This window comes from Carcharodon carcharias, chromosome 13 (assembly GCF_017639515.1).
Source record: "Carcharodon carcharias isolate sCarCar2 chromosome 13, sCarCar2.pri, whole genome shotgun sequence".
Classification (NCBI taxonomy): domain Eukaryota; kingdom Metazoa; phylum Chordata; class Chondrichthyes; order Lamniformes; family Lamnidae; genus Carcharodon; species Carcharodon carcharias.
The window spans coordinates 56,462,934-56,481,045 of NC_054479.1; the positions used below are offsets into that span (position 1 = coordinate 56,462,934).

The 18,112-nt window shown below is 46.7% G+C and overlaps 1 pseudogene; it reads left to right on the forward strand.

Annotated features, from left to right (window-relative positions):
• The first annotated feature begins 11,788 nt into the window (after positions 1-11,788).
• On the forward strand, positions 11,789-15,056 carry LOC121286057 (annotated as a pseudogene).
• The last annotated feature ends 3,056 nt before the right edge of the window (positions 15,057-18,112 follow it).

Below are 18,112 nucleotides of genomic sequence, written 5' to 3' on the forward strand. Positions count from 1 at the left end.
CCACATCTGCCACAGACACCGATTGTGCACCCTGCTCCTTCATTGGATGATGCTGACCTTCCTCCTCCATCACAGTTTCAATATCGCCTTCCTCAGAAACTCTCAGTGCTGTTCCTTCAGCAGCACCGCTTTCCGTACAGTCAGCTGCTGCCATTGACTCACAGGCATCACTAACTAATGTGTCCAAGGACACCTATGAATCTGTCAGAGGAAAATATTTGCTATTATTTGTCGCATGAAATAAACTTCCCTGCTCATACATGGTTTAAACATTCAATTAATGACATCTCTTTTGTGCATTCCAGCATTAGAATGAGCCCTAGTTACTCTAGGGTTAGTGATCCCCAACAGTTACCTGCTCAAATCCTCAGTGTTCAGTGAGATCATTTAGGAAAGTACCATCACCCCCAGGAGAAGCAGCGCTTCTCTCGCGTGAAAAATGCAAAATGAAGATCTTGGTTTCTCGCTATTTCGTCTTATAACACACTTTACAATTACTGGAGACAGTTTTAATAATACTAACAACAAACTGAAGAGTGCACTCTGTGAGGATGAAGACTAAGCATAATCGTTGATGGCAAGGCCAGCACTATCTCCAATCAATTGAATTTTATGACACTTTATTAAATGAGGAACCATCCTCACCTCATAATCTTTTAAACTCTCAACTTTTAAATCAAGATATAAATTTAAAAATGAATAGCATGCATTCATATACATTTCCTGACAGAATGCCCAAGTCATGGAGTTTTTTTACGGCAATGTTCTCCCGTGCAGTCACTGCCTGTGCTACTTACTTCCAGGCTAAAGTTCTGATTTTCCTTGGCTGATTTCAAATGTGCATTACCGATGATGCGGGAATGTCTCGTTTCAATTTCACTGAGAAGAATTTTGAGGTCTGCACCCGTGAAATTATGACACCTTTTCTTCTCATTCACATCCTGCACTGTCACATTCTACAATCAAATAAGTGGCTCCGTTCTGCTAGGCTAAGGTAACAATACTGTAAATTGCACCTTCCCATTTATTACAATGTAAATACTTCCCTCATTCAATTCAACATTTCCCGGCGTCTTCTAACAGTAAATTAAACAAACTCATTAAGGTAAATCAAAGGTTTCTTTAAAAATTGACAATTGTTTTGAAAAATGATTAAGAATTTTAGAAAATACTCAGCAGAAGACTGAAATGTTCCTGGATCTCAAGAGGCGGTCCTTCACTGATAACTTAAAACGGAGCGTGGCCCTGGCGATTCTGCGCCTCGCCTGCCTCCATGGAAAACTGAATGCTCCTGCAGGGAGAGGATGAATCTAAACCTCTAGTGGAGAAAGCTAAGGCAGCGACTTTAATCATGGTCAGCGGCTTGAGAGCCTCGTCGCTGACCGGACGCTCTTGGACAATATAAAATAATCTCCAGTACAGTGCAGTTACGTCATCAAGCAGCGTAAGGAGCCAGTTACAATACAGTATTCTCACAGACAGTAAATTAAGAAGCACAAACCAATGAACTTCACTTTTAAAGTCACATTTAACAGCTAGAGAAATAAATGATTACGTGATATACATGGGGTTACGGTAAAAGATAAAATATCAAACAAACATTTAAAAAAAGTTCGAAATGACGTGGATGTTTTCATGGGGACAGTTCACATTCAAAAATATTACTATTTCAGGGCAGTGAATCTGTTTAATAGTAATGATGGATTTGTCCGCCGTTAAAAGTACAGTAACGCAGCATTCAAGTAGCAGTAACCAAGGGTTTTTGCAGTGAGGCCATTGGTGCAACAGTGGAAGTTCTTGTCAGTTCAATAATTTCGAATTGATTGCTCTCTGTGGGGATCTCATCAGCACAGGCTGCAGACAAGCTAAAATAACAGTAGCAATTTCTGACTTGCCACATGGATGTGTGCACTCTAGCAGTTACTGTCAATTTCAGAGTAATAGCATCGAAGCCGAATCTTTCGCTTCCTTGGATTGTGTGCATCTGATAAGTATTCCTCTATGAAAATTGTTGGACTTACAGAGGCACTTGAAACGCCTAATCTTCCTGCACTGGAAACACTCTGCGCCCCCTGCTGGACAACCTTTGTGCCTGTGCTTTTTGTTGGAACTGCAGCGCAAACATCTCCAAATGACTGCTGTAAGGTTTCCCGCCCTGACGCCCGTTTCGGCGAGCTTCTGATCGGTATGCCCGCCACCCTTGGGCTTACGCAGTTAGCAAGAGTCATCTAGAGCCGCTGTGTTGCCATGCATTTATCTATCAGACTTCGTCGTATTGAACTGTTTAATCCAGAATGGGGGTCGTCATTGCTCTGTAAGAAATCCAAATCCCTTTCATCATGGACTCCAACGTCAACGTGGTCACGGATAAGTTAATCTTTCAATGCACCATATCTGCAAGAGTGCAGATGAGTGTAGGTGATGTAGGTCAGTGTGAAATAATTCAGCGGATTCCCTGGGTCTTTGGGATTTTTGATTCAAGTGCTCTTGCTTAATCACAAGATTTTGTTACAGGTTAAAATACATGTCGAAGGTTTTAAGGCCGGCCTTGAATCTGCCGAGACCTCTTCCACCCCCTGTCTCGAGGGCATCTTTGGTGACTGGTCCTATGGTGCAATGGAATGAACTAACCTGGTGCTTCTGCTCTTTTTCGTGAAGGCTAAATGCTGCTCGATATCAGAGGAAGGGTTTCTTCAACAACTTGCACTTTTGGCCTTTGTCCGGACTTCGAGACGTTCGATCGGGTGGCGTAGAGATAGTAATAATTTGTTGGGTATTGACATCATTGCCTTTTTGCAGTTTGCCTCCTTCTTCTGTTCATTGATACTGCCTTCCACGGGTTTTCTTGCAATTTCTCGTTGTGGTCCTGCCGAAGACATCAATCCTTCTTTAGACTGGTGTCACAACCATTGCTACCATTTTTCACCTTCTGGTGGCGTGTTGCAGGGTTCTGGTTTGTGTGGCCTACCTTATCTAGAGAGATTGCTGTTTTACACTGGCAGTAAAATCAAACCGGTTTATTAACACCATATGTGAGATAGGTTACAGAGGCAGTGTGTCTCCTATGAGTGCAAACTATTCCATCCTCTCTCCCCGAATGTCAAACACATGACTGCTGTTGTCACTGTTACATCATGGACTACATCACTCATTAACTTAACTATTCTATTCACCCTTTACATTGCATTATCTGTACGTGGGCTTGCATTCCTACTTTGGTTTCACAGCTGTTCGGTAACTATTTGCACTTGTTTGTGGGGTTTTTCCTTTAATGAAAATGGAATACCAAATGCGTTCCGGTATCTCGGCTTAAGAGAAGGAATGATGTGCATATCCATTACAATGGAATAAATCTGGATACAGTTTAGGAATCTACTAGGAGTGGTGTCTATTGCCTAACATTGAAATGGCAATTTCCAATTTTTTTTCTGCAATTGAGTTGAAATTAACACTTGGCCAGAATTTGATGTCTCGGGGCAGGCGCGCGCCCGACCCAATGGACATGAAACAGTGCGAGATGACAGCGGGCGAGCGTCCTGACGTCACCTCGCAAGCGAGCAATCTTCAGGTCGGTGGGCCACACCCCAACAGTTAAAGGGCCATTTAAGGCCATTAAAATGGGATTTGATTCTGATTATCCAGTGCCAGGTGATTTCATACTCATCGCATGGGTAAAACGGGCAGGCGAGCTGCCCACTTTTAATGAAATCTCATCCAAGGGCAGGATAAAAAGGATCAGCAATATTGCCATTGGGAGTAGTGAGGAGTTAAACGGGAGGATTTTTCCCTTGTCGGACGGGCTTGGCAGTGTTGTGCAGGAGTAGACGGTCAGACTGGACCCAAGCGCGATTTCACGCTGGCGGGCTAATTTAGGATCGCCCATCACGAAACGCACTTGGCAGTACTCAGCACTGTCTGTATGGGGAGGGGAGGAAGGCGAGCGCACCGGTGCGCGCTGGAAAAGCTCCCTGAGGGGAGATAAACATTATTAACAATAAAAAATAAAGAGTTATGAAATGTTATAAAACATGACCCCTTGTGTGAGTCTGTCACATGAGCAGGGATATGTTACTAATTAAATTTTTAAATTTTTATTTTATTCTTAATTGCTGTTGGAAACCTCATCCCATCCGTGGATGTGGTTTCCTAAAAAAAAAGCTTGGCCTGTTCGCCTGCCCGTCCACCGTAACGATGGACGGGCAGCGAACAATATCTTTAAATTACCATCTTCATGGCCTTAATTGGCCTCTTAATTGTCGCAGGCGTGCGCCAGAGTCGGCAGAGCACTCGCCAACTGAAATATCGTGCGAGTGCACAATGACGTGTGTTGCTCGCCCAACTTCATCGCGCATCATTTACGCTTTGCCTGGTCGAGCACGCACCCACCTGCCTGGCTAAAAGCTCTCCCCCTAGGCAATGGTTTGCCATTGGTTGCTTATTTGGACTTGACAGCTCCATCTCTGTTCTGAGTTTCATTCTTAGCACTTCTAGGTTTAATTTCAGGACTTATTAGCGTCTCCACGGCCCCCCAGAGTATTTTGGCCATGTCGACCCTTCCAGGCACCAGGCAGCCTTCTGTAACTCTGGTAATGGGGATTGTGGTCTCCGCTGGTGGCATCTCCTATGAGGAGGAAGAGAGTAGCAGAAGGGAGAGGAGGTCAGGTGTCCCAGAGTAGCTTCCAGGTGAACTTCCTGTTGGAGGAGAGGCACAGACACAAGGGCTGCAGTGCCAGCTGCCAGTACAAGGTGGAAAGGGCCGCAGAATTGCCACTATCCTACTGCCAGGGTTTCCAGACAGTAATGCAGCTACCTCAATATGTCGAAGATGCAATGGCGAAAAAGGCTCCACCTCTCCAGAGAGACTGTGCCTCCATTTATCAAGTGATTGAGCATGAGATCAGCTCCAACTGTGTGGGTGGATACCCCGTGCCAGTGGCTCTTTAGGTCACAGTGATCCTCAACTTCTATGCCTCTGGCTCGTTCCAGAGGTCAGTGGAGAATCTTTGTGGAGTGTCCCATTCAGCTATTCACAATTGTGTCAAATTGGGGCAGGATTTTGCCCTTGGTGCGTGCTCGGTGGGGATGGTTGGAAACCTCATCACTGCCCGCGATTGGCTTTGCACTGTGATTTTATGCGGTCAGGCCAATTAAGGCCTGCCTAGCGTATGACATGAGTGCAGAACATGCGCGATGGACAGAGCAGGGTGGGCGCTCGATGTCCACCGGGTCTAACAGAGACCCGGCAGCCAATTCAGAAGGGGCCACAGCAGCCTTTGGAAGGCTGCCAGCGGAAGATGTTGATCTCGGCATGGACAGCATAGCGGGTAGACACGGCAGGCAAGAGGACAGTTCAACTTTTTCATTGCTTTTCTTGATGAATGCCTCACTGCCAACCTGGAGGACGTGGCAGTGGGGTGAGAAACCCTTGCCCCAGGAACGGGAGGAGGAGGTCCCCTCACCTCATCAATAAGGTCTGGGAGGAGATGGCATCCAGTGTCAGCAGCCACAATGTGGTGAGGCGCACATGGGTGAAATGCCGGAAGAACTTCAATAATCTCCTGTGATCGGGAAGGACAAGTACCATGTTGGCATGGGCCACATTCCAGAGCAGATAAGAGCTGCCCAACCCCACCCTGCGGCACCCCCTTCGACCTCAGAGGTCTTCGAGTGAGAATGGCAAATGTTAATGAGGCAGCATGTGGGCAAGGGGCTGAGCCCTGACAGCTTGGACTGAGTATCTTGGGGCTCCAGCGTCATGAATCAGCTGAACCTTTCAAGACACTCCTCAGGTGGGGTTGGCCAGGCTGCAATGGCAATGCAGGTAGACTGATCAATGCTGCTCTATCCTTTCAGGAGAAAACATCCCATAACAATGCAGAGATGTCGTGGACTGCCGGGGGTCTGCCCCACCTATTCATCCTCACCCTGTATGAGCAGGAGGTCCTGAGCTGGAGCTGCAGAGCCAACATGCGCCTAGGTCAGCCGGCCGCAGTGAGGTTGGGGTGCCAAAGGGAGGTAAGAGTGCAATGAACTGAGGTCAAAATGTCTGTAATTGCAACCATTCCAATGTCGTCTCTATATTGATGTGAGACTTGAACCTGGAACCCCATTGATAATTGAAAGACAAGAGCACTCTGATGCATATCCCTGTCTCATCCAGGTGCCAGACATGCACAGTAACAGTGTAATGAATTCAACTAACGTTATGTCCTAGTCCTTAATTTCAGGCTCACCAGCAGCCCATCAGGATGAGGGGCCGGAAGGCCTATCCCTGACCCTTGAGGACAACACCCATTACAACACACATGCATCACACCCTCTCAACCAAGCAGGTACCAGTACAGATCCCAGCACCTCAGTGGGCATTAGATCACCAGCTACTCTCTCGGTGCACATTGGTGAGGGCACATCACACTCACTTGAGGTACGAGGGGAGCAGGGAGTGCCCAGGGCACCGGCAGTTGGAGGGTTGCTGGGGACAGGGCAATGCTCAGCCGGTGGCTAATGATGTGTGTCTGGAGTCATCCATGCAGCAGCAGATGTTGGAGATCCAGTACGGTGTGTGGGAGGATCTGGTGGAGATACTTGAGAGAATGTGTGCCATGGTCTCCATTGCGGAGGACACCTTGTGAAGCATGAGCAATGCATTGACCAACATGGCTGAGCACAATGTCTCCTCCATGAAGAGAGTGGTTACTCTCATAGGGAGGCTCCACCTGGAGCTGAATCAGGCATTCCTGCGGATGAGCTCAGATCTGCAAGCTCTCACACTGGCAATGACCTCAAGTGGTCACTCAGTCTGGGAGATGGATTGGGCACCCAGTTGCCAGCTAGGTGCCTGTCCATCAATGGTGAGCAGGGAGGTCCAGAGCGACCTCACTTTGGCACACTAGCTGCCTGTCATCTCTGCGGGCTCTTCCCAGGGCAGTCCAGATGAGGGCAACAGCACCTCTGGCCCTCTGCCAGTGACCATGGCATCTGATGAGGCTGCAGCATCTGTCGGAGATGCCAGCCATGCCCTCCCATTCCCTCCCAGCCAGGGCCAGCACAGGCTCCAAGGCCAGAAGATGCCTGCCAAAGTCATCAAGGCCAACAAGACAGCAGAGTGAGCAGGCTGCCTCCAATACCGGTGCCAGTAAGGGTGGGAGGTGGGGGGTGAGCACCTAGTCATAGCACCCGCAAGCGCAAACTTAAAGCAGCAACTTAAAGCACCTTAATTATAACATGGCCTGATCATGGAAGATATTTGCTTCCCCCACTTTTATGCTCATTGTTTATTGGTGTGATGGATAACATCTGTCAATGTTAATTTGTAGAATGTATGCCAGACACCATTTCATTAAATGTGTTTTTGTACAACAAGCCTCTGGGTGCTTCATTTGCTCTGTAGGTGCAGGGTAAGCCATGATATTATGATTGCCTTGTTTCTCATTAAAATTTATTGAAATAGCACTAGTGCATGTTGTTGACCAAGGAAATGCTCCTGTCGGGGACACGTATGGAGCCTACGGTCCTGGCATGTGGTGGTGGCTCTTATTTGGTCAGCTAGCTGAAGGAGCATTGGATCAAAGTGCCCTGGTGTTCCTGCCTCCCTGGAGGTTACGCAGTTCAGCGTCTATGCTGTCAGCATTCTCCTGAGAATGCTCGTCCTCGGACTCACCACTGGCCTCGTCAGCAGTTGCCTGTGCAGCTACGTCAAGATCTTCTTCCTCCACTGCATCTCCCCTTGCCAGTCCCAAAATGTGGCAAACACAGCATGCAGCCACTATCAGTGACACACGCGCTGGCCCTACAATTCATCATGTATTTCTGTGCACTGTTTGTCTGCCCAAGGGCATCACCTCACACTTATCCACATTGCATTCCATTCGGCATTCATCAACCCATCTGACCAGCCCGCCTATATCAGCCTGTAATGTGAGTCTATCCTCCTTACTATCTGCCACCAATGTTCGCGTCCATTGTTTCTGGAATGTTGAGCACATAATGAGCCAGGGGAAAGGGATGAAGTGTGTCGCCGTGTGCACACTAACTGACCCACTGTCCTTGTTGTTTATTTCAGCATCATCACAGCATGTCCGGCAGGAGGAGCTGCAGACACCCCTTCTCGCACCTGAGGACCCCCTCATGTGTCACCTGCGTCACACCATTTCCATGAGGTAGGCACCTGCGCAGATGAGGACACTTCGGTGGGCATTGGATCATCGGCTAGTGTCCCAGGCACAGTGGAGAGGGCACGTCACCTTCGTTGGAGGAGCTGCCAGAGACAGAGAGTGCTGATGGCACCAGCAGTCAGAGGACTGCAAGGAACCAGGCACATGCTGAGTTGGGGTGTGATGATGTGCCTCTGGAGTTGTCTGCGATGCAGCTGCTGCAGGATATGTGGCCGGGTGTGTGCGAGCATCTGGGAGTGATACATCAGGCTGGGCTTCACTTTATGTCCATGGTGGAGGAGTCCATGCAGAGCCTGATGCAATGAGCCTCATGGCAAAGCGCCATGCTTCCTCCATGGAGAGAGTGGTGAATCTCTTGGAGAGGCGCCTCCAGGAGAACAATGGGCTCCTCCTGGGGTTATGCTCGAACCTGCAAGCCCTTACAGCACCAGTGGCCACAGCTGGTCAGTGCCTATGTGGCAGATGGTGTGGGCTTGAAGCTTCCCAGCTTGTTACCCATCCATCCATGGTGAACAGGGAGGTCCGAGGCGACCACATGTCTGCAGGCTCCTCTCACGGTGCTCCAGCTGAGGGCACCAGCTCCTCTGGCCCTCTCCCAGTGACTGCTTCATCGGGTGAGGCTGCGACGACTGGTGAAATGCCAGCTGTGCACCTGGCAGATCCCTCCCAGGCAGGCCCAGCACTGGCTCCACAGGTCAAAGGACGACCGTCAAGGTAATCGAGGCCAACTGTCTCAGATGCCACTCTGAGCGATGGGGCAGCACCTGTAAACAAAAGTATAAGGCACCTTAGGCACACCACGGGTTGCTCACTGGTGCTTTTTTGTTGGCCCGTGATTAGGTCCTTATAATTTATTTTTGCTTGCTTAATGTTTTGTTTTGGAATTGCGAAGACATCTGATGTTTAAAATAAAATTCAGATGTGCTACCATGGCTGAGGGTGGCTCCTTTATTCGGCATGTGTTTGTTTAATAGAAACGTCATGACTGTTTGTTTGGACATTCAAGTTTATGTCCAAAACCCCTAATTCCTGCTGATGACCTGACAGATTTAGCACTTAAGTGCCAAGTATGGAAGTGCCAGGGAAGGCTGGTCCTGCTGATCCATTTGTGTTGAGCTAACTGAAGATTCGTTGGATTAATGCCTCCCGGGTGTCCCTGCCTCCTTAGTGTATCCCAGGTCAGCGTCTAGCCCCTCAGCATTCCCCTGTGCTTGCTCATCCCCAGCACCAGTGCTGGACTCATTGTGTGCAGCCACAGAAACTGCGGCAATGTCTTCATCGTCCACTGCGTGCCCCCTTTCCACCTCAAGATTGTGGAGAGTGCAGCATGCAACCACTATCACCGACACACGATCTGGGGTGGGGGGGGGGGGGGGGGGGGGGGGGGGGGGGGGGGGGTATGGAGTGCACCCCCTGAGCGGTGCAGGCATCAGAAGCACATCTTGAAAGACTGATGGTTCTCTCCACCACAGCACTTGTGGAGGCATGGCTCCTATTTTACTGCTGCTCAACGTCTGATATTGGATGGCAGAGAGGCATCATGAACCACTTTCTGAGGGGATAGCCCTTGTTACCCAGCAGCCATCCATCAAACCGAGCTGGAGCACTGAAGAGCCCTGGCACCTGGGAGTGTCTGAGTGTATAAATGTCGTGGGAGTTGCCTGGGTGCCTTGCACCAACTTGTAGTATCAGCATCCTCTGATCACACACTATCTGCACGTTCATAAAGTGGAATCCCTTCCTGTTGATGAAGACACCGGGTTGACCTGCTGGCACTTTGATTGTCACGTGCATGCAGCCTATTGCACCCTGGATGTGGGGGGAGCCAGCAATGGCCGCGAAGCCTCTGGTTTGTCTGGTTCCAGTGGAAGTGGATGAAGGTTAATGCATGTTTGATCAGAGCGCCTGTGACCTGCTTGCCATAAGTGTGGACAGCTGATTGGAGGACAACGCAAAGATCAACCACCGATCCCTGGAAAGAGCCAGAGGCATAGATGTTGAGGGCAGCTGTGACCTTCAGAGCCACTGGCATGGGGTGTCCATCCATACAGTTAGGGGAGATCTCAGGGCCAATTATCTGACAGATGTAGTTTTCTGTCTCCTTTAACAGCCGAGGCCTCCATCAGCACTGCACCTCAGACATATTGAGTTAGCTGCTTCGCCGCCTATATACTCTGACAGCAAGATAGCGGCGTCTTCCGTGGCTCCTTCCACCTTGGACTACTTCTTGGTCCATCGCCCCTCCTGCCTGCGCCTGTACTCCCAAAGGTAGCTGCCCTGGAGGCTGACTGTGCACTCATGGCCTCCTTTTCCTTCTAGCCCTCCCTTCCACCTCAGAGGAGCTGCCTCCAGTGGACATGTCTGAACCCATACTCAGGCTAAGGGGAGCCGTCCGAAAAGCTGCTAGCCCACTAAAGATTACTGACTGTAGAGTGCTGACCTGAACCTTTAAAATACACAGAAAGCTGCTGGAATTCGTTCTGAGCTGCTGCTGATCAGAGAGGCAAGTTTAAAACACTTTCTCCGATAACTACTCCACAAAGCAGATTGACGACCCCACTGACCCATCTTATCCCGCTCGACGTCACCGCGCGTCCAACTCAAAATTCTGCCCATTGACGTTTCACTTCACCGGCAAATTTTTGGTGGAAGAACCTGTAAAAATAACAAGCCTTACAAAGCGAAGATCCAACCGCAATGGCCACTTGCTTGCATAACCGAAACACAATCAATTTCTGCCCTTTTCGTTACATGAAATAAATGAATAGGAATGAACAAACATTCTCAGCTGGGTCAAGTACAGTTTTCGAAATCACATACAGCTGGATCTTGATATGTTTGCTCGGAACGGGTTTGCCTGAGTCTCGCGTTTAACCAGACAGGAGTAAAGCTCGTGTGAGTTCCACTCTTGAGGCTGACAGGCCAGGTAACTGCTCACACTGAACGTGTTGTCCGTCTCCTGCTGGATCCGACTGGTCTCAAACTCATTCCCTCTGACACTGCCATCTACAGTCCATTCAATTTCCACAGCTCCCGGGATAAAACCGCTCACCAAACACACCAGGGCCGCCATGTTCTTCATTGTGATTTGATCCGATGAAGGCAGAAGGAAGGAGACCGATTCTTCCTGCAGATCTGTTTGAAAGGAAAACTAGGTTTAGCAAGTGTTAAGGAATTCCTTTGGTTTTGCATAACAGTTTTTCCAAAGAACATAATTCGAGTTCTGTCTTTCAGCGAGAATAATAAATAGATCCCTTCGCTCTGCGCGTTCCTCCCAGGAACGCTGAAGTGGAAGAGAAATTCAGTTTTAATGGCTGACTGGAGTTGAAACTTTGGGTCTGAGCAGGTTTGCACAAAGCAAAACAATAAATGCACATTATGTTTCGCTACGTCACCTCTGGATAATGCAAACTATATCTTTGTTGTTGATATATTGTTGACAATAACAAGGTGAATAGCAGGTTGTCGCGTCTCCACATTGAGTTGCTGCTCTACCAGTAACAATTAGAAAACGAATTAGAAACACTAAACATACAGTCAATCTGTTCAAATGGATTACCATGTGATGGAAAGCCCATCAGTTTTAATACAAGTCGTGTGAGCAGGTGTTACTGATGAACTTTTATGTTATAACTCTGAACAGTGTAGGTGCACTTGCTCAGGTAGTTTCACCCTATGAAATTCTCCCCTCTTGGGCCAGGCAGTTTCAACCCCACACCGGAAACTGACCCCGCAACCTAGACTGAAATTCCAGCGAAGGGCATGCGGCTCTGGCCATTGTGACAGCCTTTGGATAAGAATTAAACCGAGATCCTCGTCAGATGGGATAAAATATTCCATTTCAGCACTGGAGGAAGTCGCCACAGACTGTCCTCATTGTGTGAAAGCAGATTAACCAGTGAGTGATCACAATACTGTCCGTGGGAAATTGGTGGCGCGATGGCTGCGGGGATCATTATGGGGGTCTCATTACCAAAAAATATTTCCGCAAACGCTCTGGCATGTTTCGGATAGAATCCGCGAAATAAAAACAACCAATTCTTCGTAGTCTTTAAATATTGCATGGCCTGTAGGAGGAGGTGATGGAGGAAATCTTGACTTTGTGCCACAGTGTAAAACAGGTGATAAGACGACAGACATTTTTACATTGGAGTCAACGGAAAGGGAAGTCGGAAGCAATAAAAATCGGCTGTCGACCCCACATCCGCCGTTAAACTGAGAGAGAGCTAGGGAACCAGCCTTCCCCACACTTGCCCCCGACACCATCAAAGGGACATTACAGAACTTGGAAGGGTGTTATCCTTAAACTGCTACTTCCCCCACAGGTCGGCCTTGACACCAGAAGGCAGTATTTAAGAGGCAATCGGGAAATTAGGAAACGGAAAAGGAGTAAAATGTGGGTGATGCACGGGCACCAACTGCCGAGAGAGTTGGAAAAATGAGACACTGGCTTTTCTGCTCCTGCTCGATGGAAGATCGATGAAATCCAGGGACATGCGCGTCCACTCTTGGCTGGAAATGCAGCCACCTGGTGCACACTAACCCCAACACCAAGACCCACCACACTGCACCCACACACTGCGCCTTCAGCCTGCCTCAACTCAGAGGTAGAATCACCCTGATGACAGCAACCCGGTAGAAACATTCCTCCGGAATTTGTGAGTTCCTCCAGTCAGAATGTTGGGGAACGCTGAAACACTGAGGATGTGGAGGATGCAGACACCTTACTGCTGAGACCAGCAAGCAGGAGGCATTGGAATGGTGAGTTAATGGGCGACGAGTCAGTGCAGAGCACTCCGAAGGGTTCGCATAAACTTTGGGTTCATTAAAAACACAACAAATAATGAAGCAGAGCTCGAACTGTCTCCTCGCTACCTACTTTTCTTACGTCAGCAACCAGCCACACTCACGTAGCAGTCCAACACCTGGGTGAATATGGGAAATGTACCTTTACCTTCTTCTCCAATGAAACGAGTGTTAGCTTACACTGGCTGCTTCAGCCGTATGCAAACAATAAAGGATATGCACGAATACTTATCTCAGCGACTTCGAATAACGGAGGAAGACATGCGGCTTTGGCTGTACAACAGTGAGAACTACCTTGCACTACTAGATGATGAGGATCACACGTTAGAAGATTTGAAAATTCTAGATGAGCAGCACTTGGTGATTGAAGTTCGCAACAAAGATATGTGTTGGCCGGAGGAGATGTCATCCATTGCAAATAGTAACAAAATGCACAGACGCAAGGTTCCAACTGAAAAGGGTGCTACAGGATTAAGTAACCTGGGAAACACATGTTTTATGAATTATTGTATCCAGTGTGTCAGTAACACACAGCCGCTCACGCGTTACTTCATCTCAGGGAGGCACCTTTATGAACTCAACGCGGCTAACCCATTAGGAATGAAAGGTCAAATGGCCAAGAGCTATGGGGATCTTATCCAAGAATTGTGGAGTGGAACTCAGCAGAATATAGCACCACTTAAACTCAGGTAGACAATAGCAAAATACGCTACAAGATTTAATGGCTTTCAGCAGCACGACCCCCAAGAGCTCCTAGCATTCTTGTTGGATGGTCTTCACGAAGAACTCAACAGAGTTCATGACAAGCCATATGTAGAATCGAAGGAAAGCGATGGTCGTCCAGATTTTGAGGTTGCAGCAGAGGCATGGGAAAATCACTTAAGGAGAAATAAATCAATTGTGGTTGACCTGTTTCACAGACAGTTAAAATCGCAAGTCAAATGTAAAACATGCGGACACATCAGTGTTCGATTTGATCCATTCAACTTCTTGTGTTTGCCTCTGCCAATGGATAAGTATATGCACTTGTAAATCACAGTTATCAAATTAGATGGTTCCACACCAGTGCGATATGGTTTATGATTGAATATAGATGAGAAATATACAGGTCTGAAAAAACAATTAAGCGAATTGTGTGGACTGAAGTCAGAACAGATCTTGCTGGGAGAGGTTCATGGTTCTAATATTAAAAAAATTCCCTCAAGATAACCAGAAAGTGCGACTGTCAGTGAGTGGTTTTCTGTGTGCTTTTGAAATCCCTGTTTCACCAATCTCTGCCAGTTTTGCTGTACAAGCAGATTCGTCCCAGGTGCCATTATGTAACAGAAGGCATAAGCAGTCCTCAAATGCAAATCCAATGAAACCAAGCCTCATTCCCAATGGAATTTCGAGTACTGTGGTGCTGGCTGGGATTGATAAGAATCTCTCTAATGAACTGCCTAATGGACATTTGCCAGCAGTTACTGACAGCCTTTTCACAGGATATATTATTGCAGTTCACAGAAAAATTATGTGGACAGAATTGTATTTTCTGTCCTCGCAGAAAAATCACCCCAGCTTATTTGGCATGCCACTCATTGTGCCCTGCACTGTACATACTCACAAGAAGGACCTCTATGATTCTGTATGGATACAGGTTTCACGGCTTGCCAGCCCTCTGCCACCCCAGGAAGCAAACAACCATGCTCAAGACTGTGATGACAGTATGGGCTATCAGTATCCATTCACTCTTTGAGTTGTTCACAAAAATGCAAATACATATTCATGGTGTTCATGGTATAGATTTTGTAGAGGATGCATGATTGACTGTTCTGATGAACGAGCTTCTGTTGGGAATGCTTACATAGCCATTGACTGGGATCCAACTGCTCTACATCTTCGTTATGAAACATCACAAGAGAGGATCTGTGAGGAACACGAAAGTGTCGAACAGAGCCGACGAGCTCAAGCAGAGTCCATTAATTTGGTCAGCTGTCTCTGGGCATTCACTAATGAGGAGGAGTTGGGGGAAGACGAGCTCTATTATTGTTCAAAATGTAAACCCATCGCCTGGCAACAAAGAAGCTTGATCTCTGATCTCCAAGATGTGCCCGTTCAACGAGCAGGGAATTGAATTCCGGTCACTGCTAACTTCTATTTCGCTTCCTCCATAAAATGTGTAACAATTACTGTTATTCCCCCTGTTGTCGGTTAAAATGTGTTATTGCTGAAAATTAAAGGCTCCTTGTGTCAGACTAATACCTTCATTTAATTTCAGTTTTTAAAGTTGGCTAAAATTGTAAAGCGTTTCTAAAGTTTCTGGTGAAAGGTGATCGACCTGAAACGTTAATTCTGTTTCTTTCTCCACAGCTGCTGTCTGTTGCTATTCTGACATTTTCGTTTCTATTCTAAAATTTAAATTAGTTGAACGTAATATTTGCAGCATTTGCCTTTATTATTACTGTTTCGAAATATACTCCTGTAAATGGCTGTTCAAATTTCTAACGAGGTTTCCTATTTCAATAAAACAATGTTATAATTAAAATATATTTCTTGTGGCCTCGTTCCTCAAAGTTGCCTGAAATTTCTGGTCTAATTTAATATTTGCAGACGTTTGCATTTATTTGTTTGAATTTTCACTTAAAGTTATGAAACCTTTGTGTGATAAAACAGCGCTTGTCGCTTCTGGGTATGATTGCTATGGGGTGTTCATTGGGTAAAGTGGTCCGCCGCAGGTTGAGCTCTGATCTTGCATTCTGCAGAGCTTCCACTTAACCTTCGCATCAGCGCTCGCAGCAGACGAAATTTCTCCCACTAATGGCCCCTCCTTTGCTTACCAAAATTCAAACTTTCAACCATCGCAGAGTTGTGGATCCTGCAGCACATTAAACTGTCTTGGCTACAGGCTCCAGGGAGTATTGGAGGACACCCTCAAATCTATCCAAACATCTGAAGCGGCTTTTCCGCACGCTACTGGCCTTCGCAGCAACCGCCTGAGGGATTCATGGACTCACTACTAGCGTCCTTCTCTTTCCGTCTGTGGCTTGTAAAAAGGCATCAGCAGGGAGGAAGCTTCACACAAACCTCCCACACTTCCACTGGCTGCCCATCCCTAAGCATGCATATATTGTAACTAATGATGTGCGGCAAAGTTCAGTGCCGGGGCCTCGGCGATTTATATCCTATATTAATGGCTTAACCGAAGAGACCGAGAGTACTGTGCTCAAGTTTGCTGATGATACAAAGCCAGATGGGAATGTAAGCTATGAGAAGGAGGGTACACCGAGGCTCAAAGAGTTGTAAAGTGAGTGGACAGCAAATGGTAGATGAATGTGGGAAAACGAGCGCTTATTCACTTCGGTGTTAAGAATAGGAACGCAGAATATTCTTAAAAGGCATGAAAAATCAGAGGGACCTGAGTGTACTAGTACAAGGAACACAAAGTTATCGTGCAGATACAGCAAGCAGTTAGGAAAGAAAATGGCTTGTTGGACTTTTCTTGCAAGGGGATTGGAATACAAGGACGCGAAATTCTTGTTTCAATTGTACAAGGCTTGGGGGCATTAGGACAAGACCATGCCTGAATTACAGTGCACAGGTTGCCTGCATGCGTAAGGATGGATGCACTTGCGCTAGTGAATTGGGTCTCTGTTCTCAGGAATTTAAAAATGAAAGCTTAGCTCATTGAAACGGAGAAGATTCGAAAGGGGCTTGACATGGTTGACATTGAAAGGGCAATGTCCCCCTTCCTCCAGCACAAATCAAGCTGCACTGCCCCCCACCCCCCACCCCCACCTTAAACCAGCTTATATTTCACCCCTCTCCTGTTTTTACTTAATTCTGTTGAAGGGTCATGAAGACTCGAAACGTCAACTTTGTTTTTCTCCGCCGATGCTGCCAGACCTGCTGAGTTTTTCCAGGTATTTCTGTTTTTGTTCCCGCATTCAAATCTGGATGTTCGGGCTTCGGGAGCTGCTGTCAATTTCAGGGGAGTAATGACAGCAAACGCGGACTGTTTCGCCGCCATTAGACCCGCAAATCTCCGAGCCATTATCTAGTTCCATTTAGAGTCCCAAAAAACAGAAATCCCGTCACGTTTCGGCTTTCTCATTTCCAGCCAGAATAGATACAATGTACAAAGTTGCTGCTCATTATCCAATCTCTCTATCGCCTCAATAATTCTGTTGACTCCATTGTGTACTTTCTCAATAGCTGTAACATTTTACCCATGGCAAGAACAATTGTACACAGCTTTTTAAGTGCAGTATTACCGATGACTTGTAAAGTGGCAAGATTATCGCACTATTTCACCTGAATGTTGGTCTTTAAAAAGTTCCCAAATACTCATTTTCATTAGTCATTTTCACCAAACATCATTGAGATAGTTTCAATTTATCAATCAGAGGCCCAGCTTCCTTTCATTTTCTATGTGCATTATTTTCTTGCTTTTTTAAATAATAGTCCCTTCCTGGATTGTTTTCCCCACTTTTAATTTCTCAATATTCTATCTCATCTATTAGATTTCTGCACAATTCCAAGGTACATTTAAGTTCTTCCTTTGGTTACTCTGTTCAGCTTTGGAGTCTCCCACCTTCCTCAGTTTTCTGTCAATTATAGATTTTGCCATGGTACTCTTGACTCTTCGCTCCAGGTCCTATATAAAGATGTTAAACAAAATATGCCCTCAGCCAATCACTATTGGGCACCTTGCTACCATTCTCTGAGAACTATGACAATCTCTGGGACACAAGCCTCTAGGTTCCATCGACTTACCAATTACATATTGTCACAATGATGTGATTTGTCCATGGGCGGTATTGATCTTTCATTTCATTGGCTGATCAAACACATATTGAATTGCTTACGAAGGACTTTTAAAAACCAAGCAAAAATTCTGACTTAAGATGACTGCCAAAGGTTACCTGATGTCTGGTATTACCAGATGATTAGTTTCCCGCAAGGTTCCAATATGGAATACAATTAAGACATATCCAGTCACCCTCTTGAAATTTCACGCCTGCTGTTGTCGAGAACTAATAGAAAAGATTATGAAAACAGAAAATGCTGGAAAAACTCGGCAGGTCAGACAGCATCTGTGGAGAGAAAAATAGAGTTAACGTTTCATGTGCGTATGACTCTTCTTCAGAGTTAAA